The following is a 23,573-nucleotide window of genomic DNA, read 5'->3' as shown; positions in this document are numbered from 1 at the left end:
TGTGAATACAGTAGCTTTATTTTTGGTTTACAAACCCATCACTCATGTAACAGATATATACAGGTGCCATAAATCATGGTTGCTGCTGCATACATAATCAAAAATGTCACTTTGTGTTCCCTGTTTCCCGCAAGAAATGGCAAAAAAAAAAAAAAGAAGGAGTGGGTGCTGTGTCTGCCCTTCCTTCTCCACTTCAATTACCAATACTCCAGGTATTCTGTAGGCAGAGCCTAGAGTTAACCACTGAAGGATTAAGAGTGCATGTTATTATTCTGATAATGAAAAAATTTGCATGATACATAAAACTCTCTTTTATGTAGAGTTTCCATTGATTGAACATGGACCCTACAACAGACTTGAAAGGAAATAATAAACAGGAACTGAACAAAGGAAAGCCTGACTGTTTCAAAACTCATGTTGAGGGGCTGGGGCTGTAGCGCAGTGGTAGAGTGCTTGCTTTGCACATGTGGGGCACTGGGTTCAATCCTCAGCACCACTTAAAAATAAATAAATACAGATATCGTATTCTTCTACAACTAAAAAGATATTAAAAAAACAAACACAAGAAACCTGATGTTGAACTAAGACATCAAGATGAAGGGACTTTGCTGAGATGGGAGACAGTGTAAGAGCGTCCCTGTGCTCTGCCTGGCCATGGCAGCAGAGTGTAGCTCTGCCCCCAGAGGACCCGGTTGGAGAGGACTGGGGCAGGCCTCTGAGGTGCCATGCAGAGGGCAGAAGCATGCTATGACGGGCAACTTGCAAATATTCCCGAAGAGACTGGCAGACCCCCGAGGAAAGAACTGTTCTCTAAGGAAAGCTGTGGGGAAGGTAGCTTCTGGGGCTCATTCTCCTCCTCTCTCACAGTCCTTTAGCTTCCCTGGCTCCCCCTCACCTTACAGACACAGTCAATGGAAGATTTCAAGCTACCATTGAAGGTTCAAGGTTCAAGGTTCAAGGGTGTTTCTCTCTCAACACCCTGATACATAACTAGGCTTAATTTTTACACTGGAAATTACTAAAGGTTCCAATGTCCCCCCTCCCCCCTATTTAAAAGTCAAACTGATGTAGCGCTTGTTCGAATATTCACACTGACTGACTTTATATTAGGCTGACGTTTTCTAACCTATTTGGAAAATGTAGAATAAAATAATATGCTTATGTCCATATTGTTTCTAAGAGTTGGATGGAACTATGGGCATAGGATCTGAAGCCTAAATAATGAGACAACTTTGCCTCAACTCTTCTGACTCAGAGCAAGTCACTTAGTCCATTGCCATATCAGCTTTATCTGGCATAATTTCTTCCGCGTGATTTTTAAAATTCCCTATATTACTAATATTTTATAGCACTCCATAATACATTAGTATCTGCATTTATTTGATTTTGATCCCAGGTCATACTTTCTATAGCTGACTTTTATTTCTTTTTCCCATATCAATAAAGTTTCCAAGATCAGGCAGTGAGGCTCAGCTTATAATGCATGTAGTGCACTGGAGAGAGCAGCATAATTAAGCAATCTCTACAATGATTGGAAATGAAATACTTTAAAATTGACTGTGTGTGTCAACGTAAAAATATTATCTACATGATTGCAATGTATAAAGTGCATTTACTCTTTGACATTTCATTTCTTTCTCTTTAGAGCTGTAAATTTTTATATCAATTAATTTATTAAAAGCCAGTTTTAAAATATGATTCATCTAACAATCAACACTGAATGAGCATATGGCCTATAAAAAGACTCTCATTTAAAATATTTAAAGAGAAAATAACAGAAAGCATTGATGGAAGTTTATCAGAGAGGAAAATAGAATAAAGACTTGGAGCAAATGAAAGGCAAATGGAATAAAATTCATGTAATGAAAAAGCTCAGGGTCTGAATGCCTGTGCCTATATAATGCATATATTGAAATCAAGTCCCCAGAGCACTGTCATTTAGAGGGGGAGGCCTTTGGGAGGTGATGGGATAATGGATATAGCAATTGCAGGAGTAGAAATGGTCTCTCTGCGAAAGAGGCCTGGGGGAACTCATTTACTTCTTCCACCATGTAAGAACACAGTTTCCTTAAGGAACAATCACTTACCAGTCACTGAATCTGCCTGGACCTTGATCTTGGATTTTCCAGACTCCAGAAGCATAAGAAATTATGCTTGTTTTCTATAAGTCACCCAGCTTAAGGGATAAGGGTATTTTGCTATAGCAGCCTGAGAGACTAAGACAAAGAATAAAGGGGAGAAAAAAGCTAAAAGAAAGATGAGGTGCAAGCCTAGTTAAAGCCACAGATGTTTGTTTTTTTGTGGGATCTTAAGGATGATAGAATTGCTAGCTCTAAAAATCATGTTCATGGTTTGGTATCCACATTCTTTGCAGACATTACTAAATTCAGCAGTCCTATCAAGAGGTCATTGCTTGACAAACCCTCGTGGAGACCCCCCTCTTGATAAATGGCTTCTGCCTTTATTTCACCATGTGAAGACCATGAGGTTTATTTCAGCTTAGGATATCAACTTGTCAGTAGAGCTGAAAATAACGGTGCTTTCAATGCTTCTGTTAACTGACTAAATGTTAGTGCACCCTGGAACCAAAAGATCTCACAAGCATAGATACCTCTGCTGACTTTGCTTCCTCTCTTGTAACTATAATGAATTCAGAATTTATAGAAAGGACAAATTGCTTTGTGAGGAGAAGAAAAAAAAATCTGTTTTAAAGATCCCTTGAGGATTTATTTCAATGAAAAAAAAAAAACTATCATTATGCATGTATGATCAGCCACAAAGCTTTCCTGACAAATGCTAGCACTATTGTCAATGCATCTATTATTTAAATGGAAATAAATTTGTCTCAACTTTGCAGTTTTCCATATTGCATAGATATGATGCTTAGCATGTTAAAAGTTGCTAAAAAGACCATCTGAAAATCAACAAGGAAAACACATAAAATTAGGTTTCATAAAAATATAAATGTGAAAATCTTGTCACTTGGAATGATTTTTCAGGAATGAGATTCTGCCTGAGTTTCCAGATAACTGAAGTTTAACATTAAAAAAATACAGCAGCACTGTGCAATGAATTCCACAAGATCTACGTACTAAAAAAGCAAAATCTTAAAAAGACACATCCCAGTGGGCTCATCCCTCTCCCTCCCCCTTATTCAAACTTACTTGTGTTTTAATAAGAAATTCAATGTAAATTTCACTTTTCCAGGGGGATCATAGGTTTACCCATATTTTGTCCCAGAAAGAATATTTTGGGGAAGGCTCATTTCAAAACCTAAAAATTTCTCTTCTCAGAATCCAATATGTCTGCAAGGATGATGCCAGAGTATATGCCATATGAACAATTATTCTTCAAGCACATTTCTACATGCTTTGTAATGTTTTAAAAACTCACACTGAATGATGTACTGTAGTTTAAGTGACTTCAGGACTGAAATTCTTTGTGATGTATTCTATGTAAACAATTAAACCCATACATCAAAGAAATAATTTTAAAAGGCAAAGAAATATTTTAAAATTGCAATCAGACATCATAGCCTGCTTCTTTCATGATTTAAAGGAGGCTATTCCAAATATTTAACAACATTTACAGCATGGGCACTGACCCAGCATAACAAACATGAGAGTTTTAGTATTTCAGTATTAATATTCAACAAGATGGTTTGGTATTTTAGTAGTTTAATAATGAGTTGAATCATTTAGTTGAAGTACAGCAACTGAGTACCACTATCTTGCTAAAGAATAACATTCCTGCTATCACATAAGCACCTGGTCATATTTATTTTCTTCCACTAAAAACAAGAGTGATAAAAAATAGTCTTTCTTTGATATTTTCTTCCATTTTTTAAGAGGACTGACTCCACATTATTCCCTGTAAATAACATGAAATAGAACTAAACACAGTCGTTTGCTCTTCTCTTTTAGGTTCTGAGTAACTTTCCAATTCTTTTATATGAATGACATGATTTTGTATTTTTAAAAATTTTACTAAGAAGATGATGGGACCCTTATCCTGTGTTGGCTGCAGTATTTGGTGGATTGTGCCTTAGTGTTGCATTGTGCTAGAGGAAACTCCCCATGGACTACAGACTTGAATTTCTTGGCACATATTTATGGTGATCTGTCTGCATGCAGAGCTAACAGCAAATTTGGAAATAACTTACAACATATATTCCTAGTTTTTTTCCCTCTACTCTAGGAACACAAAGCTAACAAAATGTGTTAAAATGATCATATGTTTAAATATCTCCTCCATTTTTTTTTTCTACAAAACCCTCATTTGAAAGCCCACATAATGTATCTTCACTGTCTCGAGGTTACTTCTTCATTGTCATGGGTAGTTTTTGTGAACATATGGTTGTTATATCTTTGGGTATAAATGAATTCTGGAAAGTCAGACTTTCAGATAACAGAAGTGCTAAATTTCCCAGCTACTACCGACTTAATGTTTTCCTTAAAAAAGAAGGTCTGTCTGGTTGGACATGTAAAGATGATGGAAGAGGGCTGGGGTTGTAGCTCAGTGGTAGAGTGCTTGCCTTGCATGCACGAGGCCCTGGGTTCGATCCTCAGCACCACATAAAAATAAATAAAAATAAAGATATTGTGTCCATCTACAACTAAAAAAAATAAAAAAAATTATGAAGGAAGAGAGAGCTTTCCAAAGCTGGGAAGACCTTTGGTCTTCAATGATAAAAAAGATGACTTCACTGAGCACCAGAGATTCTCAGCTACATCAGATGACAGGGCAAGCCAGTAACCCCAAACCAGATATACAGGTGGAGACAGAGCATCACAGTGCACCTGGAGCAGGCAGCACTGCTGCAGCCAGAAACCAGAGAAAATCTGAAAGGTAGCTGACTGGGCACTGCCAAGGGAGCACAGACAAATTGCAGAGAGAAAAACTCCCAGGCTGCTGGATTTCAAAGGAACCCATTCGTGGATAAGTTTTAGTTTTAGCTGACCCACCAGGTTCCCTGGGGGAGAAATGGGACAAAAATCCACTTGTTCTTCCATCCAGGAAGGGGTAAAGGAAGGATTTTGAAATACACCCAGAACTTTCTGTTCTACTTAACACAGTCCACCCTCAGGAACACTAATATACTGGAGCCTAATGGATGGGGTTTTAACCAGAGCCTACCCAAACTTAGGGAAGAGAACTACTCACCTCCAGCTCTCTTTAGCCTGTGTGTGTGTGTGTGTGTGTGTGTGTGTGTGTGTGTGTGTTGGGGTGGGGGTCTAAGGGATAGGAATAGCCATCTATAACCTCTCTGTCTTTCCTGTATCACATAAATCTTGTGAAGATAAAACCCTAAGACCTCTTCACAGGGCCAGAGCCAGTTTTTCCCTCTTACCTCATCAACACATGATCAGAACTTCTGCATGGCTATAGGGGATACAAATGAGAGGACTTCATGTTTCTAAGGTGACTGAAGATAAATCCTCCATGGACATAGGATAATAATGGGGATATGAAAGTAAAAACACTGGAATAAATTTGAATCTCTGACACAAGCTCTATAATAAACAGTAAACCCAGCCTCACTCCTAGAACAATGAGCATAAAGCCGCAGTCGAAAGCACTATTTAAGTCACTTTACCTGAAACATCATTTCTGGTTGCAACCAACATTTATAAGACCTGCCACAAGGAAAAGAATGCAGTCTGAGGAATCAGAGCAAAACTCAGAACTGGATTAATCTACAACAGAGAATATAAAATGACTACACTGGTAATTGAAAATAACTCTGATTAATGTATTGAGAGCTCAAATGGTAAAAGTAGATAGGCAATGGAGACAGGGGCAGAAACTCAAATAATTATAAGAAAATGTAAGAAATAATAATAATGAGTTTTTCAAAAAGATGGGGATGAATACCACCTTTATGGACTTGTTACTAGGCATTATATAATTGAGGAAATAATTGTTGACCTTGAAGACATACCAATAGGAACTTTCTAAACTGAAATGCAAAATCTAGTTTGGTATGGGTGAAAAAAAAATAGAAAAATAGACAAAATAAATAGAGATTCCAGAAACAGACCCATGCAAATAGAGTCAATTGTTCTTTGCAAACTGAGCAAAGGAAAGTTGGTGGTCTCCAAGCGAGGCACTGGAGAGAGTGGAAACCCACACGCAGAAGAGCCAGTCCAGATACTGACTTCACCCTGGCCACAAGATGAAGTTGTTGTCTGTACATCCTCAAGTTCCCTTCACCAAATAAGCCCTTTCTCTCTTCTCTACACAGCAGTGCTCTCCTCCAGGTCTGCAGCTGAGGAGTTTTAATTGTATCCCTGGTTTCCTTCAATTCTTCACTTACCTTTCTTATTTACTAATTAAATTGGTAAGCTGTAATTTTCTGCTCAACACAAACATTATTTTCAATTTTGTAAAAACAGGATGCAAATATCCATACTCAGTGTCTAATGATTTCTTCATTCTGGCATTCTTTCATAATTACCCTGCTTTTCAAGATGAATTGGTGATTCAATTTTTTCAGGGTTTCTTTTGATACTAATAAAAGGAGTAATGTCACTATTTAGTAGATGAGGAAAGAGAAGTCCAGAAAAGGGAGGTAGCTTTTCTAAAGTAATATAGTGCCAAGCCTTGTGGTGCATGCCAGGAATCCCAGAGGTTCTGGAGGCTGGGGCAGGAGGATCACAAGTTCCAGCCCAGCCTTAGCAACTTAGCTAGAGCCTTTCTCAAAATATAAACCAAAGATTTCTGAGGATATAGCTCATTGGCAAATTGTCCCTGGGTTTAATCCCTGGCATCAAAATAAATAAATAAAGGAAGCCAATATAGTGATAGACTAGGAAACATACCCATGTTGTACAAAGTCCTCCCTGCTCTAAGGGTGCTGAAACCTAGCTTAGTTTAGTGATAATTCATGAATCAACAATTCTCAATAAAAAGGACACATGTGTGTTGAGGAAATTAAAAGAGAAAACTAAAAACATATAGAGAATAAGAGGAAATAAAACTAATGGAGTTATAAAAAAATTGATTGAATAAATTATCTGCTCTGCTTCAGGTTTTTTCTCAAGCAATGCCAAAAAAATAAGACAGCTGACTGATAGCATGGATCTAAGATAGAAAAAAATATAAGAGGAAAAATTTAATTTCTACAAATTTCCAGAGGCACTTACTATAGGCAAAGTCACTTTATTAACCTTTAATAGTGTTATTATGTGTCCATGTCTAATTAGTCAGTCACAATGCTTTCTTTCATATTGTCTCTCAGTGATCTCTCAAAGTAAGCCTCTACTGTGTAGCTGAAACGCTTGTTTCAGAGATGTTAAATGACATTCTCAAGCTCAGGCCATGAATAAATGGCACAACGAACATTAACACTCATCTCCTCTTTTGCTCCTGTGAGAACTCAACTTAGAGAATGCTGGTAAGTGTAACGGATGGTGTGCCTAATGCCAGCTTACAAGATCATGGTTAGTTAACTGGAGGAAAGAGAAAGGTCTACGTTTTGATTACCTTTAGGGGAGGGTGACCCTCATTATTAATACAATATCCCCTTCTTATCCATAGAGAATATGCTCCAAGAAACCCAGTGGATGCCTGAAACCACACACAGCACCAAGCCTTACATATACTATGTTTTATCCTAAACACACATACACATGATAAATTTTAATTTATAAATTAGGCTCAATAAGACTTTATGGCATTTACTAGTAAATGGATGGAACTGGAGACTGTCATTCTAAGTAAAATAAGCCAGTCCCAGAAAGTCAAAGTTCAAATGTTTTCTCTGATATATGAAAGATAATCCAAAATGAGGGGGCAGGAGATTAAAAATAAAGGAAGAAAAATCAGAGGAGTAGACAAAGGGGAATGGAGAGAAGGAGGAGAGAGAGATGGGGAAAGCCAGTGGAATGAATCTGACCTACATTTCCCACGTACATATATGAATATTCCACAGTGAATCTCACCATCATGTACATCCACAAGACACTGATTAAAATAAAAAAAAGTATAAGTTAATAGCTGAAAGATCAGTAGACTAGAGGGAAAGAACAAGGTGAGGGAGAGGAGAGGAAAGGGGAAGTACTGGGGACTGAAATAGAACAAATTATATTCCATCTTTTATAATTATGCCCAAATGAATCCTAATGCTGTATAAAACTAAAAAGAACCAATAAATAGATTAGCAATAGATTATAGAACAATTATAATAATATACTGTAATAACTCTCTAACATGTGTTATTGTACTGTACTCATCCTTATTTTGTTGTGAGATGATTCAGTGCCCATGTGATGAGATGAAGTGAGGTGACTGATGATGACACTGTAACCTAGTATTAGGCTACTAAATAAGGGTTACTTGAACACAAGCCTGCAGCAATGCCAACAGCTGTCAAAGTGATAACTGAAAGAGGTACTAATGGAAGGGTGGCATATATGGTGTGGATACACTGAACAAAGTGATAATTTGTATCAGAACAGGATAGGGAGAAACTCAATCCCACTACTCAGAATAGTGCACCACCTAAAACTTATGAGTTGTTTATTTCTGTAACTTTAAAATATTTTCAGATTGCAATTGATTGCAGGTAACTGAAACCATGGAAAGCAAAATGGTACATAAGGGGGTACTGCTGCATTCATAATTAAAATCATATCTGTGACCGTGTTCTGAGTGGTTAACACATGACATACTGCTTTAGGTTCTTTTGAGCTTGCACTTCAGTACTCCACAGCACTGTGCTATGAAAGTGCCATAATCCATTTCCACATGAGGAAACTGATGCTCATACAGACAAGGTGACATGTCTAAGGTGAAACGACTAAATATTTGAACTATGTTTATCTCTTACAGATTCAAACTCTTGCTGATACATTTTAATTCTTCTTTAACCACAGTCAAAATGGTCATTTTCATTCTTTCTGTTTTCCCTCTTGACAATAGGTTAAGATTTCATATGCAATTAAACATTTGTTCAGTTTTTGAATTTTGTGTCCAGCTGCATGTTCTGGCTGAAAGTAACTACAATTAGCAAGCACTGATTAGATGCTTATGCTATTTCCCAAAGGTTAGCTTTTAGTGGGCACAAAAAGAGGCCATAAGAACCCCAAGAGTTGGCCTTTACTAGTATTAAGGTTTGAAGGGTTTTTTTCTTAGGAAAAATAGTAATTCAAATGCAACATGAAGCTGCATTTTCTAAATGCATTTTAAATGCTTGCAACTGTGACAAGACTCTATGTAAATTTTTATCATATGAAAGTATAAACTCTGACAGAAAAGCATTTCTACAAGACAACAGGGATTGTAGGAGACTAGATAAGCCTGCACAGATGATTGTAACTAGAGATGAAAAACATAAATGTGCCCATTATCTCCAGGAACCAGAAAAACACATTCTTTATTTGCTAGTTATCCTGTCATCTCTGACTAGCTTTAGACATGTTAAAGTCAGCAATTTTAGAAGGATCCCCATGTATGATTAGATGTCTCAGCAGATTAGTAATGGGTTTTAGGACCTTAAACTTCTAGGTCATTGGTTTGAAGCCAAGTCAATGCCATTTAAAGGACATAGTTCCTTTACTCAGAATAGTCACCAAAAAATAATCTGCTCATTTCTTATATTTCTGAATACTGTTAAATTGACAAATTAGACTTTTTTCATTCATGCCAATTTGACCATTGCATAACACAGAGATTTGATATGAGAGTAACTCAGAGGGAGAGGCTATCTTGAGGAGTAGGCAGTATGGGTAGTATTCCCTGAACTGACTCCAATATGTCTATACTCAGGAAAGAAACAGTAGACGTACACAAAGCACCCTCTACTATCTTTTACTTAAAATGGAAACCATTTTTTTTTTCATTGAAAACATTGCTTACAGATTAAAAAAAAGACAAATTACCATTTTTATTTTTATTTATTTATTTATTTTTTTGGTCTTTGCAGTTTTATTTATAATAGTAAGAAATCTGATTCAACCAAAACATGCAGCAAAAATGGGTATGTGCATCTCTTGATAAAGTTCACAAACTATTCATGACATGGAAAAGGATTTGGCATTTGATTAGAGAAAAAAGAAGTACAAATATATAAATATCATGACTAAAACTATTTAACAAATGAAGCATAGGCAGAGAAAAAATAAAGCAAAATATTAGTTGTGATTATCTTTTGATTGGTGGCATATGGATGCTGTTCCTCTTATAATGTTAATGTCTAATACAAATTTTTATTTTTTTTACTGTGTTCTTTTTTTTATTGGTTGTTCAAAACATTACAAAACTCTTCATACATTAGATTCAAGTGGGTTATGAAATTACCATTTTTAAATTCGTCATTTCTCAGAATTTTCTTAAAGAAGCTGATTATGCAATGGAAATATTAAAAAGTGGAGAAACTTGTTTGATTAAAGTGGATATAATTTGCATGCAATTGAGAAGCTATAGGCATACATATGGATATGCATCATATATTATGTAGGTATTAATTTGGAAAGATTCCAAGACATATTAAAATGAGGAATGAATCTATTGTGCATTATCCAAAATCACAGCGTAACCACAGGTTAGTTAATTTGTGGCAATCATTCATTTGGGAAACTGTTCCACATGATAGTTTTTAAGATTTCTTAAAAATCATTCTCTTTTAAGCGAGTAAAACTAACAACATGAAGTACTTGCTCCAAAAACTAGACTTAATTTTCTTTTTTACATCCAAAATGAACCAAGAAATTAAAAAATCTTTCAAAAATCATCTGCCATGATGTTTTCCCCTTTCCTGATACATATTTATAAGAATATAAAAAATATTAATTTGCTTTCATAGAATTCTCTCCTATAATTTTATAATTTCAAGCAAATTCTACCATACCTTCTCTGTGGTTAAGAGCAAATTCCAGTTATATGCTTTAATAAATTTGCAAATAAGCATATAGAAAGCACAGAAATTTGTCATTTATACAAAATATTTATTTCAATCTCTGGTAATTTTGTTTCCCAAACTCTATATCACAAAACTTATTCATAATCCTGTTTCTTAAAAACTTATGAATGCTATATACTAACCAAGATTAGCAAAAGGACATGTTGGGAGCTTCAGTGGGCGAGAACAGCTAGAGACAGGACACTGTCCCTACACAGGCTGAATTCAATATGCAGGAGGAACCAGTCACTGGAGAATGTGAGTGATTGTTTACTGACACCAAGGCACATATACTATTTATCTAGCGATTTGTGGACTGAAGGGCTGGCAACAGAGTTTCTACTTCATACAATTACAGTTAATATGTCATGAACTGCCATTGGGAGACTGGTATTTATTTGACATATTGTTATAAATAAAATTTTTATAGAAAGGAATTATATGAAAAGAGACCACCTCTAATTATGTGAAATGCAACACTCAAGAAATTTTGTAGAATTTTGTTTGTGGCTATTTGGAAAAATACTTCCTAAAGACAGACAGACACACACACACACACACACACACACACACACACACACACACTTCTGACTGAAACACTGTTTCTATTTCTATAGGCATCCTACTGTATTTGAACACTGGATACTTTAATAATAGCAGATTGAGATATCCCACTCATTCTCCTGGTAGACAGAAAAAAAAAGATACCCAACATTTCTGCATGATAAACTGTAGCATATTCACATAAAGGACTCTAGAAAATAATTCAAAATGTGAAATGCTTTTGATTCCCTGAAGAAACCAAATACATTCTTCATTGTACCACACAACTGCAGCATTTTATCAGATTTTTAAAATAATGGCACTACTGTTCAATTTGTTATATTTCATCAGGCATGCATGGCAGTTAGTACAAAGGACAAGTTAGATTTAAAATGCACAGTTCAAACCTTCAGATAATAAAAAGAGTGGCAGATATAATTATAAGGTAGCAACAGATAAATGAAAGATTCTCAAGGACGTTGGTGGCCTACACTTTAGAGTTAATGGAACAGAAGCTCCTGAGAAAAATCCTTTGTTTTCTACCATTCCTCCATTCTTCTCTTTTCTTTCTTCCTTTTTTAAAAATTTTCAGAGTGTTCCTATCCTGAATGATTTCACGATCAATAAGGATGACATACACACAAACACATACTTATATAACAGCACAAATGTGATAATAAAATGATGCACAAGGAATTTCATGGCAATTTGCTGCTTTATGATGCCCATCTCATTTGGCTTTCAAAAGCCAGGGTGGGCATTTGGATCACTCTTCATGGAGAAGTAACTAAGATCAGTAAAATGAGGTGACTTGCTCAAGGTCACCTGCACTTCAAAGGACAAGTCAAAAACATAAGAGTTACTTTTTATTACAACTATTTTTGCAGTATAAAACTGTGCCTCTTAAATTCTGAGTAAAAGGGTATTTTCAAGTAAATTTTTGTAAAGCTGCATTAGAAAGTGCCAACATTTATTATTATTTTGATTTTTGTGAAACATCATGTAAGCTGTACATAAGAGATGAGCACAGAAAGTTTTAATAGCTAAATGTCTTAGTTTTGCACATTACAATTTGCTTACCAGACAGTATTATACATGCATGCACTAATCAGCTAATAAGAGTGGTAACTAACTGATGAAGAGCTTTGATTTCCTTCCTAGTGTAATTAGGTTAGTCATTAATAGTCTCTTCCTTCTTCATTTTTATGTCATCTCATGACAATATTTTTCAATTGGTTTGCAATAATATGATGAACAATAATTGTTATAAGATTCAAAGTAGAATTTGTAGAAGAATAGTTCTTATGACTATTGCTGTATTAGTATTTAAGTTTGTTCTGATTAATACCATTAAAGTAAATAGCACCAAAATTAGCAATGATTGGAGTATTATTTCAAATTAGTGTCTTCCTTCCATTTGAATCCCTTCACTTAAGCCTTGTTTCTAACAAATCCTGTCTTGTGCTCCAGGATTCCTTCTCCAACTTGGATTGATAATAAAATAGAAAACCAGCAGTGTCTGTTTAGTGAACTCTATACCAAAATATATTTTTAACCACAGAAATTAAGTTCCTCTCCATCGTCAAATATAATCCTTTGTCAATTGCCATAGGAAAATATGTGTTTATACAGGTATAACATAAAAACTCAAAAACATACCCCATGCACATACACAGTCCCCCATGGAGAGCACCACCACGGAACTGCAAGGCAACTAAATATATTTGGCTCTCCCCACAAACAACAGATCTTGAAAAAGATCACTCCTGATTCTGTTTCCCACTTTAACGCTCATCTTTGCATTATTTTGTGTCAGTTTTTCTGTAAGCTATGGAAGTATATTTCCTAAAATTTCAAATTTTTAATGCTAATTTCCATTTAATTATTTAAAAAAAATCTTGGTAGTTATGTGACCACTTGATTCTAAAGGACAAACCCTAATTGTCTCAGCAAACAGAGGTAACTAAAAATATAAGGAGCTCATCCATGCGGCATAAATTCATCTCTTGCACATTCACATATATGAGAACTGTTGAATGACTGGAAGCCCTGGTGCCCCCTCACCACTGTGTGACACATAAACAGCAGCAAAGGCTGCTACAGAGCCTGTGATGACTGACATGCGTTGTGCTTCCTCTGACAAGACACACTCAGGTATCATCTCACACAAACTGCACAATGACCCCATGAGGCTGGTATAGCCTTGCCATGGTTCTCTGTATTAGAGCATTAAGACTCAGAGAATCTGTCACCTTGCTTAAGGTCACATGTGTAGTAAATGTCTGAGGTGAGATTTCATCCCAGGCAGTTGACAGAGCCAGGGCTTTTAAATTGCACTCAATAGTTACACATCTCAAGGATTTTTTTTTTTTTTGAGAGCTTGTGGCTTTAAAGGGCTACCCATGAAACATACTGAGTTCTAGAGACACTTAACTCTTGAGAAGTTTCCCCGTGCAAATTCTATGATTAAATGGCACCATTAACAATAGTAATCTCTCAGGTAACTTATGTACCTCTCAGAGAAAGAATGCTAGAGAGAACTATGAACTGATCCACACTATTGGCAGAAAACTGGTCCTAAATACAAAATCTGCGAAGTATACATACAACATTAGCACCTAAAAGCATTGGGGGCAAGGACAACTTCCAGCATTTGTCCCTACCTTATGACAAACACTGGCCAATTCACTCCAAAGACTTAGCGGACATTACGTTAGCTCCATATTAAGGGAGTATCTAAAAATTGTGTATGTCATAAACCCTGTAGATAAGTCAAGTGATATTTCTTATTCCATATCTTCTAAGCATCATATGAGAAGCCAGTAGTTTTTTCTAATCGACCATCTCAGAAGGAATCCTATGGGAAGTCATAAAGCAAATGAAGGGAAATTAGACTTCCTCTAAACTTATTATGTTTTAATTTGCTATTTACTATGGGTTATGGACTGAGTAATTATGTCCCCACCAAATTCATTGGTCCCAATCTCTGATATGCTGGGAGTAAGAGCTGGGGTCTTTGGGGGACATCGTGTCAGGGGAGCAGAGCTCTTGTGAATGAGATAAAATCCCTTGAAAAACAGTCCTGAGCCCTCGATCATGCTTCTTCTTCCACAAGAGGAACCCAGGAGAAAGAGGCAGTCTGCATCCACTCCAGAGGAGGGCCTCACCAGATCCAACCTCACTGGCACCCTGATCTCAACCCTCCAGACTCCAGAGCTCTGAAGATTAATTCCTACTGTTGATAAGCCACTCACTTTATGGTACTTTCTTATAGCCTCCCAAGCAGCTTGAGGCACTGAATTGGTGAACTGGGATGGTCCTCTGGCCACAGGAATAGAAAGTCTTCCAAAATTAGCCAGGCAAGGTGGTGCATACTTCGATTTCTGTGGCTCAGGAGGCTGAAGCAGGAGGATCCAGAGTTCAAAGCCAGCTTCAGCAAAAGCAAGGTGCAAAGCAACTCAGGAAGACCCTGTCTCTAAATAAAATACAAAATAGGGCTGGGGATGTGGCTTAGTGGTCAAGTGCCCCTGAATTCATTCCCTGCCTCCCCCCCCCCAAAAAAAAAAAAACAGTCTTCCAAAATTAATTGAAGTTAATTGATAATATCTTCAGAAATTGATAATATCTTTAGTTAATTTATAATACCTTTAGTGTGGCTAGTTTTTATCCTTAAAGAAAGATGATAAACACTGGTCACATAAATGGCAAATGCTGTCTCTTGAATATTAGATTCACATTCTTTTTGAATTATAGAGAAGGGAATTATCTTCAAACTATATGATTTTCATAAAGCTGAAGTTTCTCATTAGGCTAACTATCAATATCTATTTTATTTTAATGGCAATATTTAGCACCAATGCTAAGAGTCATTAAAATGCACCTGGATATAGGAAGTACATTTACAAAGGAATCACAATGATGATGTGATTCCAACACCCAGAAGTAAGGACTCTCTGTGCCCCTGCCTCGTGGAAGGTGGAGCAGACCCCACGAAAGAAGAACATAAGTCTGTGCTCAGACTTCAGTGCCTGGCCTGTCTTGACTGCCCATTAAGTATTTGTGGATTCCTGAAGAAGGGAAAGCAGGAGATCCCGACTGAAATTTCAGAACCCATGGAAATGTGTCACACTCTTCCTGTGACTCACAAATGCTAAATATAACTATACACTACTCTATCCTGACTTTTAAAAAGATTTGGGAGTTTTTTTCAAGTATACAAATCAAAGGGTCAATATTACTCTGTGCTATTAAATATCATGTAATACTTAAACCAGAGAGAAGCAATAATCAAATACATTTTAAATGCCAACGCCATCATTGGGCATATGATTTTACAGATTTAAAACAAATTTTCTTTCTAACCTTCATTTTCACATAATTAAATTACAAACAATTCTCTTTAATTTACACATAACTATTTTGAAGTATAATAGGAAATATACCAGTAAGTGCTATGTACATACACAATGGTTAGATATCAAAAATATTTCTTAATATATCTAGAAAGTTTTTTTTTAATAGTATTTTACTTCATGGAAGAATAATTACTCCGTGGCATACTGTTTTACTATCTAGATCTTGTTTTTCATTCAGTGACTATATCCAATGCCCATTAAAACTTTCCTTCTGTGTGATAACAGATCAGTAGTGATCAATAGATCAGGCGGATCCTTTCCTCGGGGTATTAATTTAGGTCAGACACAGGAGAGCAGGTATTTTCTAGGGTCTCCATCATCTTACCACAACATGTGGTCTATTCCAGTGCTATGAACAGATCTCCTGCTGCTCTAGGGAGAGGGAGAGATGATATAAGTAGTTCTTTCTCCCTCCAGTGTTATGAAACCAATAAAGATTCAAAAAAAAAAAAAAATCTGAACATCAGTTGCAAAGACTTTATTCAATGGCCAGAGAATAGAAAACGAATCCTTGCTCACAAATCAACTTCTAAGCTCATTCAGGGTTGAGAGGTTATAGATATAAATTATCAGAAATTAAGGAAGGAGACAGGCTACCTCGGGGAGGAATGTTCATGTTTCTTCTGAAATTGGCAGATACTTCTCAGGATCTGGGTGTCATCTCTTTCTTCTTGCTGCATAAACTAGAGTTTTGGGCCATGGTGGTCACTGGCTATGACAATTAACATGGAAATTAGCTTATAATGAAGTTGGAGGTTGCTTAATGTTGCTCTGGCACTCCTCCTAAACCCAACCATTTTGGGCTAGGGTGTTAGTAAGGATTTTGTGACCAAAATACCTGACATGAATAACTTAGAGAAGGAAAAGTTTAGTTGGGCTCATGATTTCAGAGGTCTTAGACCCCATTGGTGAGTTAGAGCATCATGGCAGAAGGGCCTGGCAAAGGAAAGATGCTCAGCTCATGGAAGCCATGAAGCAGACTGAGAGAGAGGAGCCAGGGACAAAATAAAATCCCCAAAGTCACACGTCCAGTGACCTACTTCCTGCAGCCATGCCCCACCTACCTACAGTAACATTGTTACCAGATGGAGAACCATCAAGTGCATTAATCCATGGATTAGGTGATAGCTCCCTTAATCCAATCATTTCACTTCTAAACATTCCTGTATTGCCACATGACCTTCTGGGAGAACATCTCTTATGCAAACCATAACCTACAGAGGAACTTCTGGCCTTTAGAACGCCTGTCCTCAAAGATAAATAGGAATAAGGTGAGGCAGAAACCTAGTGTGCCATGTAAATAGTACACTGGGTAACTCCAGCCAGAGCTGAAAGATCAACCAAACCTCTCATAGAACATAAAGGTCAAACAGTGTGATTCTATGCTCTATTCAATAATCAGAGATGAGATTCTTATTCATCGTGGAAACTTAAATGTGATCGAAGAGATAACATCAATTTTATTTAAACCTGTTCGTAGTTTTACGTATCCCTCATTGTGTACAAGAAATGAACTGGCAAGGATACCACACTATCCTTTGAAACTGGTGTGACAGTGGGAGTAATTTAGTGTTAATAAATGGAGTTGCTGTTATATTTCGGCTTGTCTGGTTTTGAGATCTTACTTTGCCACTGTCACACTGTGTATTTCAATTTCTTCATGTTTAGAAAGACTTTGGAATATTGATATCTGTCCATTCCTTTTATATTTTCATGAGGATTAAATTGCTCATTATTATTTGGCATTGTCTTGAAGATCTTGATTTTTAGTAACCTTTTCACTAATATTTATGTAAATGCTTTAAAGTTTACAAAACTCATTAGCTTGCACTATCTATAGTATACTGTTCAAAACCAAAAGCACTGCTGACAGCTGTGAGATCACACATTATCCTGGCAATGGGTACCATTCACATAGACCACAGTATGCACCACACCTCCAAGAGCTGGGTGGCATATTTCTTTAGAAACAACCTGAGGGACAATTGTATACTTATTTGTGAATTGAAGTCATGTGACTTGCAAATGTCCAATAGGTCATGTTATCTGTAGGAGGTCCCATAGTCAGTGACCAGCAGATCCAGGGAATATTTCAGATTGTGATGACTCTTTTATTTAAAGCTATTTGGGGAGCATCTAATTTTATCATAGTGATCTTGCCATGGTATAAATATCCAAAAGTCATAATTTATTAGGTCTAGAAATGTTACCTTTAATTAGCCTGCAAAGGTTGTATTATTGTCTGGTACAGAATTTGCAGTGATTTAAAAGAATCAAATAAGATTTTTAAAATTATTATTTTAGTCATACAAATTTATGGGGCATAAATGAAGATTTGATACTAGCACAGAATGTATTTAGCACTTCTGTCTGTAAACTCTTTCTTAACATGTAATAATTGTACTTATTTATGGGTTACAGTGTGATATTTTAATACGTGTATATAAGGTGTACAGATCAAATTGGGATAATTAATGTTTCTATCTCCTTATCATTCTCTTGTGTTTGGAGGCTTGAAGTGCCTCTGTTCTAGTTATTCAAACTATATGTAATAGTTTATTGTGAATTATAATCTCCCCCACTGTTCCATAGAATATCAGAATTTCTTTTAAATTCAAAGATGTCTAATTTTGGAGGATACTGATCTTGACTTTTGACCTTCATTTTGTTTTATATAAATGCATGTGTATGAAATGTTGCCTGTGTAGCTCTCTCTACAAGTAAATGGAAGGCATTATTGTTGTATGATTTTTAGCTCATTGACAACAGCAGTTGTTAAAGCTGCCCTTGCCTCAGATTGTTCTGTTATGAGGTTTTGCCCTGGTTTGTGAACAGGTCTTACATATTGTTACATTCTATGGTGGCCAGCATCTTCAATCTGGGGAAAAAATCATCAGGCAAGAGATCTACTGTAAGTCCTTGGAAATCAGGGCCAGATTAAAAGAGGTAAACGAATGGAGGCTGCTAGAAGGGTCAGGATCCTGATTAGTTATCCTCTGGATGTCGTGACAGACAGAACCAGCAAAACAAGGGTCAGGATGCCCAAAGGAGAGCAAGATCTTTAAAAATGAAAAGTAGGAAAAGGAGTTTGGGGCATTTCCCTGAGGCTGGTAAAAAGGGTTGCTGCTCGGACTATAGGATACCAGTGGGTCTCAAGAATAGATGGGAATAATTAGAAGCCTCTGTCCTGAGAAAACAAAGACAATGTGCACTCATGCATCAGAGGACCATGTGTCTAACACGAGCATACAACTTGCACAACATATTACGTCACATGTGGTAAACTTTAACAACCCACTTATAGGAGGATTCTTTCACCTATTATCCTTAGACATTTTCCAAATCTGTTACTAATCTGTTTTACAGCATACGTGGCCCCATTTAACACACACAAGGATTCCCAACATGCAGCAAATCCTAAGTAAACTATTTACAAATTTATGGCTTTTAGCCTGAACAACATAATACAAATTATTTGAAATGTACTCAATACCATGCCTGATATGACACACTTCAGAATTTCTTTTTTATGTATGTCTGTATGTGTTTAAAGAAATTTTAATTTTAACCTATTGCCATATTTGACTCTTCTATTTTTAAAGTTTAATTTGTTATATATGACAACAGAATGCATTACAATTCATATTACACCTATAGAGCACTATTTTTCATATCTCTGGTTGTATACAAAGTAGAGTCACACCCTTTGCGTCTATATACATGTACTTAGGGTAATGATGACCATCACATTCCACCATCTTTCCTACCCTTATTCCCCCTCCCTCCTGTTTTCCCCTTTGCCCTATCTAGAGTTCATTCAATCCTCCCACCTACCTACCCCGCAGCATATTATGAATCTGCATCCTTAAATCAGATAAATCATTCCGCATTTTGGCTTTTGGGGATTAGCTAACTTCACTTAGCATTATATTTGCCAGCTCCATCCATTTACCTGCAAATGCCATGATTTTATTCTCTTTTAATGCTAAATAATATTCCATTGTGTATATATGCCACATTTTCTTTATCCATTCATCTACTAAAGGTCATCTAGGTTGGTTCCACAGTTTAACTATTCTGAAATTGTGCTGCTATAAACATTGATGTGGCTGTGTCCCTGTAGTATGCTGTTTTTAAGTCCTTTGGGTATAGACTGAGGGATAAGGTAGCTGGGTTGAATGCTGGTTCCATTCCTAGTTTTCCAAGAAATCTCCATACTGCTTTCCATTTTGACTGCACCAATTTGCAGTCCCCCCAGCAAGGTATGAGTGTGCCTTTTCCCACACATCTTCATCAACACTTATTGTTGTCTGTATTCTTAATAGCTGCCATTGTGCCTGGAGTGAGATGAAATCTTACAGTAGTTTTGATTTGCATTTCTCTAATTGCTAGAGATGTTGAACTTTTTTTTTCCTAAATTTGTTGATTGATTGTTTATCACCTTCTGAGAAGTGTCTGTTTAGTTCTTTGGCCCATTTATTGATTGGGTTATTTGGTGTTAAGATTTTTGAGTTCTTTATATATTCTTGAGATTAGTGCTCTATCTGATATATGTGTGGTAAAAATTTGTTCACAATTAGTAGGATCCATAATCAATTCACTGATTGATTCTTTTGCTGAGAAGAAGCTTTTTAGTTTGAATCTATCCCATTTATTGATTCTTGATATTAATTTTTGCATTATAGGAGTCTTATTAAGGAAGTTGGGGCCTAATCTGACATGATGGAAATTTGGACCTACTTTTTCTTCTAATAGACACAGTGTCTCTGGTTTAATTCCTAGGACCTTGATCCACTTTGAGTTGAGTTTTGTGCATGGAGAAAGATAAGGGTTTAGTTTCATTTTGTTGCATGTGGATTTTCAGTTTTCCCAGCACTATTTGTTGAAGAGGCTATCTTTTTTCCGATGTATGTTTTTGGCACCTTTGTCAACTATAAGATAACTGTAATTATGTGGGTAAGTCTCTGTGTGTTCTATTTTGGTACCAATAAAATAGAAAATATTGAAGCCATCAGCAAATTTCTAGAGTCTAATGATTTGCCCAAATTGAATCAGGATGATATACACAATTTAAACAGATCAATTTCAAGCAATGAAATAGAAGACACCATCAGAAGCTAGCCTAACAACCAAGAAAAATCTAGGACCAGATGTATCCACAGCCAAGTTCTACAAGACCTTTAAAGAGGAACTAATACCAATATTCTTCAATTTATTTCAGGAAATAGAAAAAGAGGGAGTACTTCAAAACTCTTCTACAAGACCAATATCACCCTGATTCCAAAATCAGTCAAAGACACATCAAAAAAAGAAAACTTCAGACCAATATGTTTAATAAACATAGATTCAAAAATTTTCAGTAAAATTCTCGCAAATCAAATACAAAAACATATCAAAAAAGATAGTGCACCATGATCAAGTGGGGTTCATTCCAGGGACGCTAGGTTGGTTCAACATACAGAAATCAATAAATGTAATTCATCACATCAATAGGTTTAAAGATAAGAACCCTATGATCATCTCAATAGATGCAGAAAAAGCATTTGACAAAATACAGCACCCCTTCATGTTCAAAACACTAGAAAAACTAGGGATAACAGGAACATATCTCAACATCATAAAGGCTATCTATGCTAAGTCCCAGGCCAACATCATTCTAAATGGAGAAAAATTGAAGGCATTCCCTGTAAAAACTAGAACAAGACAGGGATGTCCTCTTTTACTACTTCTATTTAACACAGTTCTTGAGACACTGGTCAGAGCAATAAGACAGATGAAAGAAATTAAAGGGATAAAGAAGAATTCAAATTAGCTAATGATATGATTCTATACCTAGAAGACCAAAAACATTATATCAGAAAACTTCTAGAACTAGTAAATGAATTCAGCAAAGTATCAGGATATAAAATCAACATCCATAAATCAAAGGCATTTCTGTATATCAGTGACAAATCCTCTGAAAGGGAAATGAGGAAAACTACCCCATTTACAATTGCATCAAAAAATAAAATACTTGGGCACCAACTTAACAAAAGAGGTGAAAGACCTCTACAACAAAAACTACATAATATTAAGGAAAGAAACCAAATAAGCCCTTAGAAGATGAAAAGATCTCCCTTGTTCTTGGATAGGCAGAATTAATATTGTCAAAATGACCCTACTACCAAAAGCACTATACAGATTTAATGCAATTCCAATAAAAATCCCAATGACATTCCTCATAGGAATAGAAAAACCAGTCATGAAATTCATCTGAAAAAATAAGAGACCCAGAATAGCTAAAGCAATCCTTAACAAGAAGAGTGAAGCAGGTTGTACCACAGTACCAGATCTTACACTGTACTAAAGAGCAATAGTAACAAAGACACAGTTCATAATTTCTAATGTGTGCTTGAATGAACAGTTTGAGTAGTCCATGCTTTCTGAGGAAAGAAGACCAAATATACCAATTATCTAACCATCTTTTACTTTTATTGAGCGAATATTAAGCAACCAGGATAACCAAGAAAAAATATAGATACTGTTATATGTGTGTGCACACACAGATGTATACCCACTCACAAATTACCACAAGAGTGAGTACATAGCAACTTATCCCTTTTAGCAAAATAATCTCAACAAGACAGAACATCTTCATGTTAACTGAGATGATAAGGTTTTCCTATAAAACATTAACAAGATTCAGCAGTCTAGTGTATGAACACATCTGGTGCAAAAGAAGGTCTTTAGATAGTGGGTCTTTTTCCCCTTTTACTTATAATCTACAATTTGCATGCATGATATATATTTGCTTCACGGTACAAAAATATGTGCCCTGAAATATCAATTGATCAAAAATAGTTACTTTTCCCCCCAGTTTTATTTTGGTTTATAGCAAAATTGCCATAATTTTTTATAGCCCTTTTAACAAGAGAATGAGATTTAAATATTCTGCTTAATGTTTTTTTCTGTGGTTTTCACTGCTTGAAAAATAGATCACTCTTTTTGTCTGGTTGATGTAATTTGCTATTTTCTCACTGTGTTATGCTTGAAACACAGAAATGAAGGCAACTCACCTTAATAGCTGAAAAAAGTATTAAGTATTAGATCCAGGGACTAACAAGAAGTTCAGAATCACCTTCTGATTGCCACCTATTTTGCACTAGCCTTAGTATAAATGCTACCAAAGCTCAGATCTACTTAACAGAGCTGGAAGACACATCCTGTAAGTTACTCAGTCCATATGCTGGGTTGAGCACTCTGTAAATGAAGATTTTCTGGATGAAAGAACATTTACTGGTTATATCAGAGTGTGCAGGAGCGTGCGCGCACGCGCACACACACACACACACACACACACACTTTGTATCCTTGAACAGTGAGGAAATTAGGTTACTCCTAATCATTAAAATTTTAATACAAAGAATTTAGGAGATGATTATAAAAGTGAAATATACCCTTCGACAAAGCATCACTTTTACTGTCTCACTCTCCAGTGAGCAATGGCTCCGTGACTTTAAGGGATCCTGCAAGATGATTTGAGATTATATTTCTGTGCTTCCCATCAGAGAGTACTTTCCATGGTTTTATCTGGAAACATGAGATATAATAATCCCTGCAGTCTGAAATACTAAGAGGACTATTTGATACAGATAATGAACTGGAACACCAGCAATAACATGGCAGTGGGGCAGGACGCCCTGAAACCCTTCGGGTTGTGAACATAACATGTTAGC

At 36.2% G+C, this 23,573-nt stretch overlaps 1 protein-coding gene and 1 non-coding gene across 2 annotated transcripts in view; one reads left to right on the top strand and one right to left on the bottom strand.

The window, feature by feature from the left end:
* The window catches only part of Cntnap2 (contactin associated protein 2), a 1,911,322-nt gene that overhangs the window by 1,383,761 nt on the left and 503,988 nt on the right, over positions 1–23,573 (bottom strand). The window lies entirely within an intron of this gene.
* Trnaa-ugc (transfer RNA alanine (anticodon UGC)) lies at positions 4,504–4,576 on the top strand. Its single transcript has one exon. It is a non-coding gene; the product is annotated as a tRNA-Ala (tRNA).

Source organism: Marmota monax, unplaced genomic scaffold (genome assembly GCF_021218885.2).
Source record: "Marmota monax isolate L192 unplaced genomic scaffold, Marmota_monax_Labrador192_F-V1.1 WCK01_AAM20220418_F8-fsc00193, whole genome shotgun sequence".
Taxonomy (NCBI): Eukaryota; Metazoa; Chordata; class Mammalia; order Rodentia; family Sciuridae; genus Marmota; species Marmota monax.
This window is presented reverse-complemented; position numbering and strand designations above follow the sequence as displayed.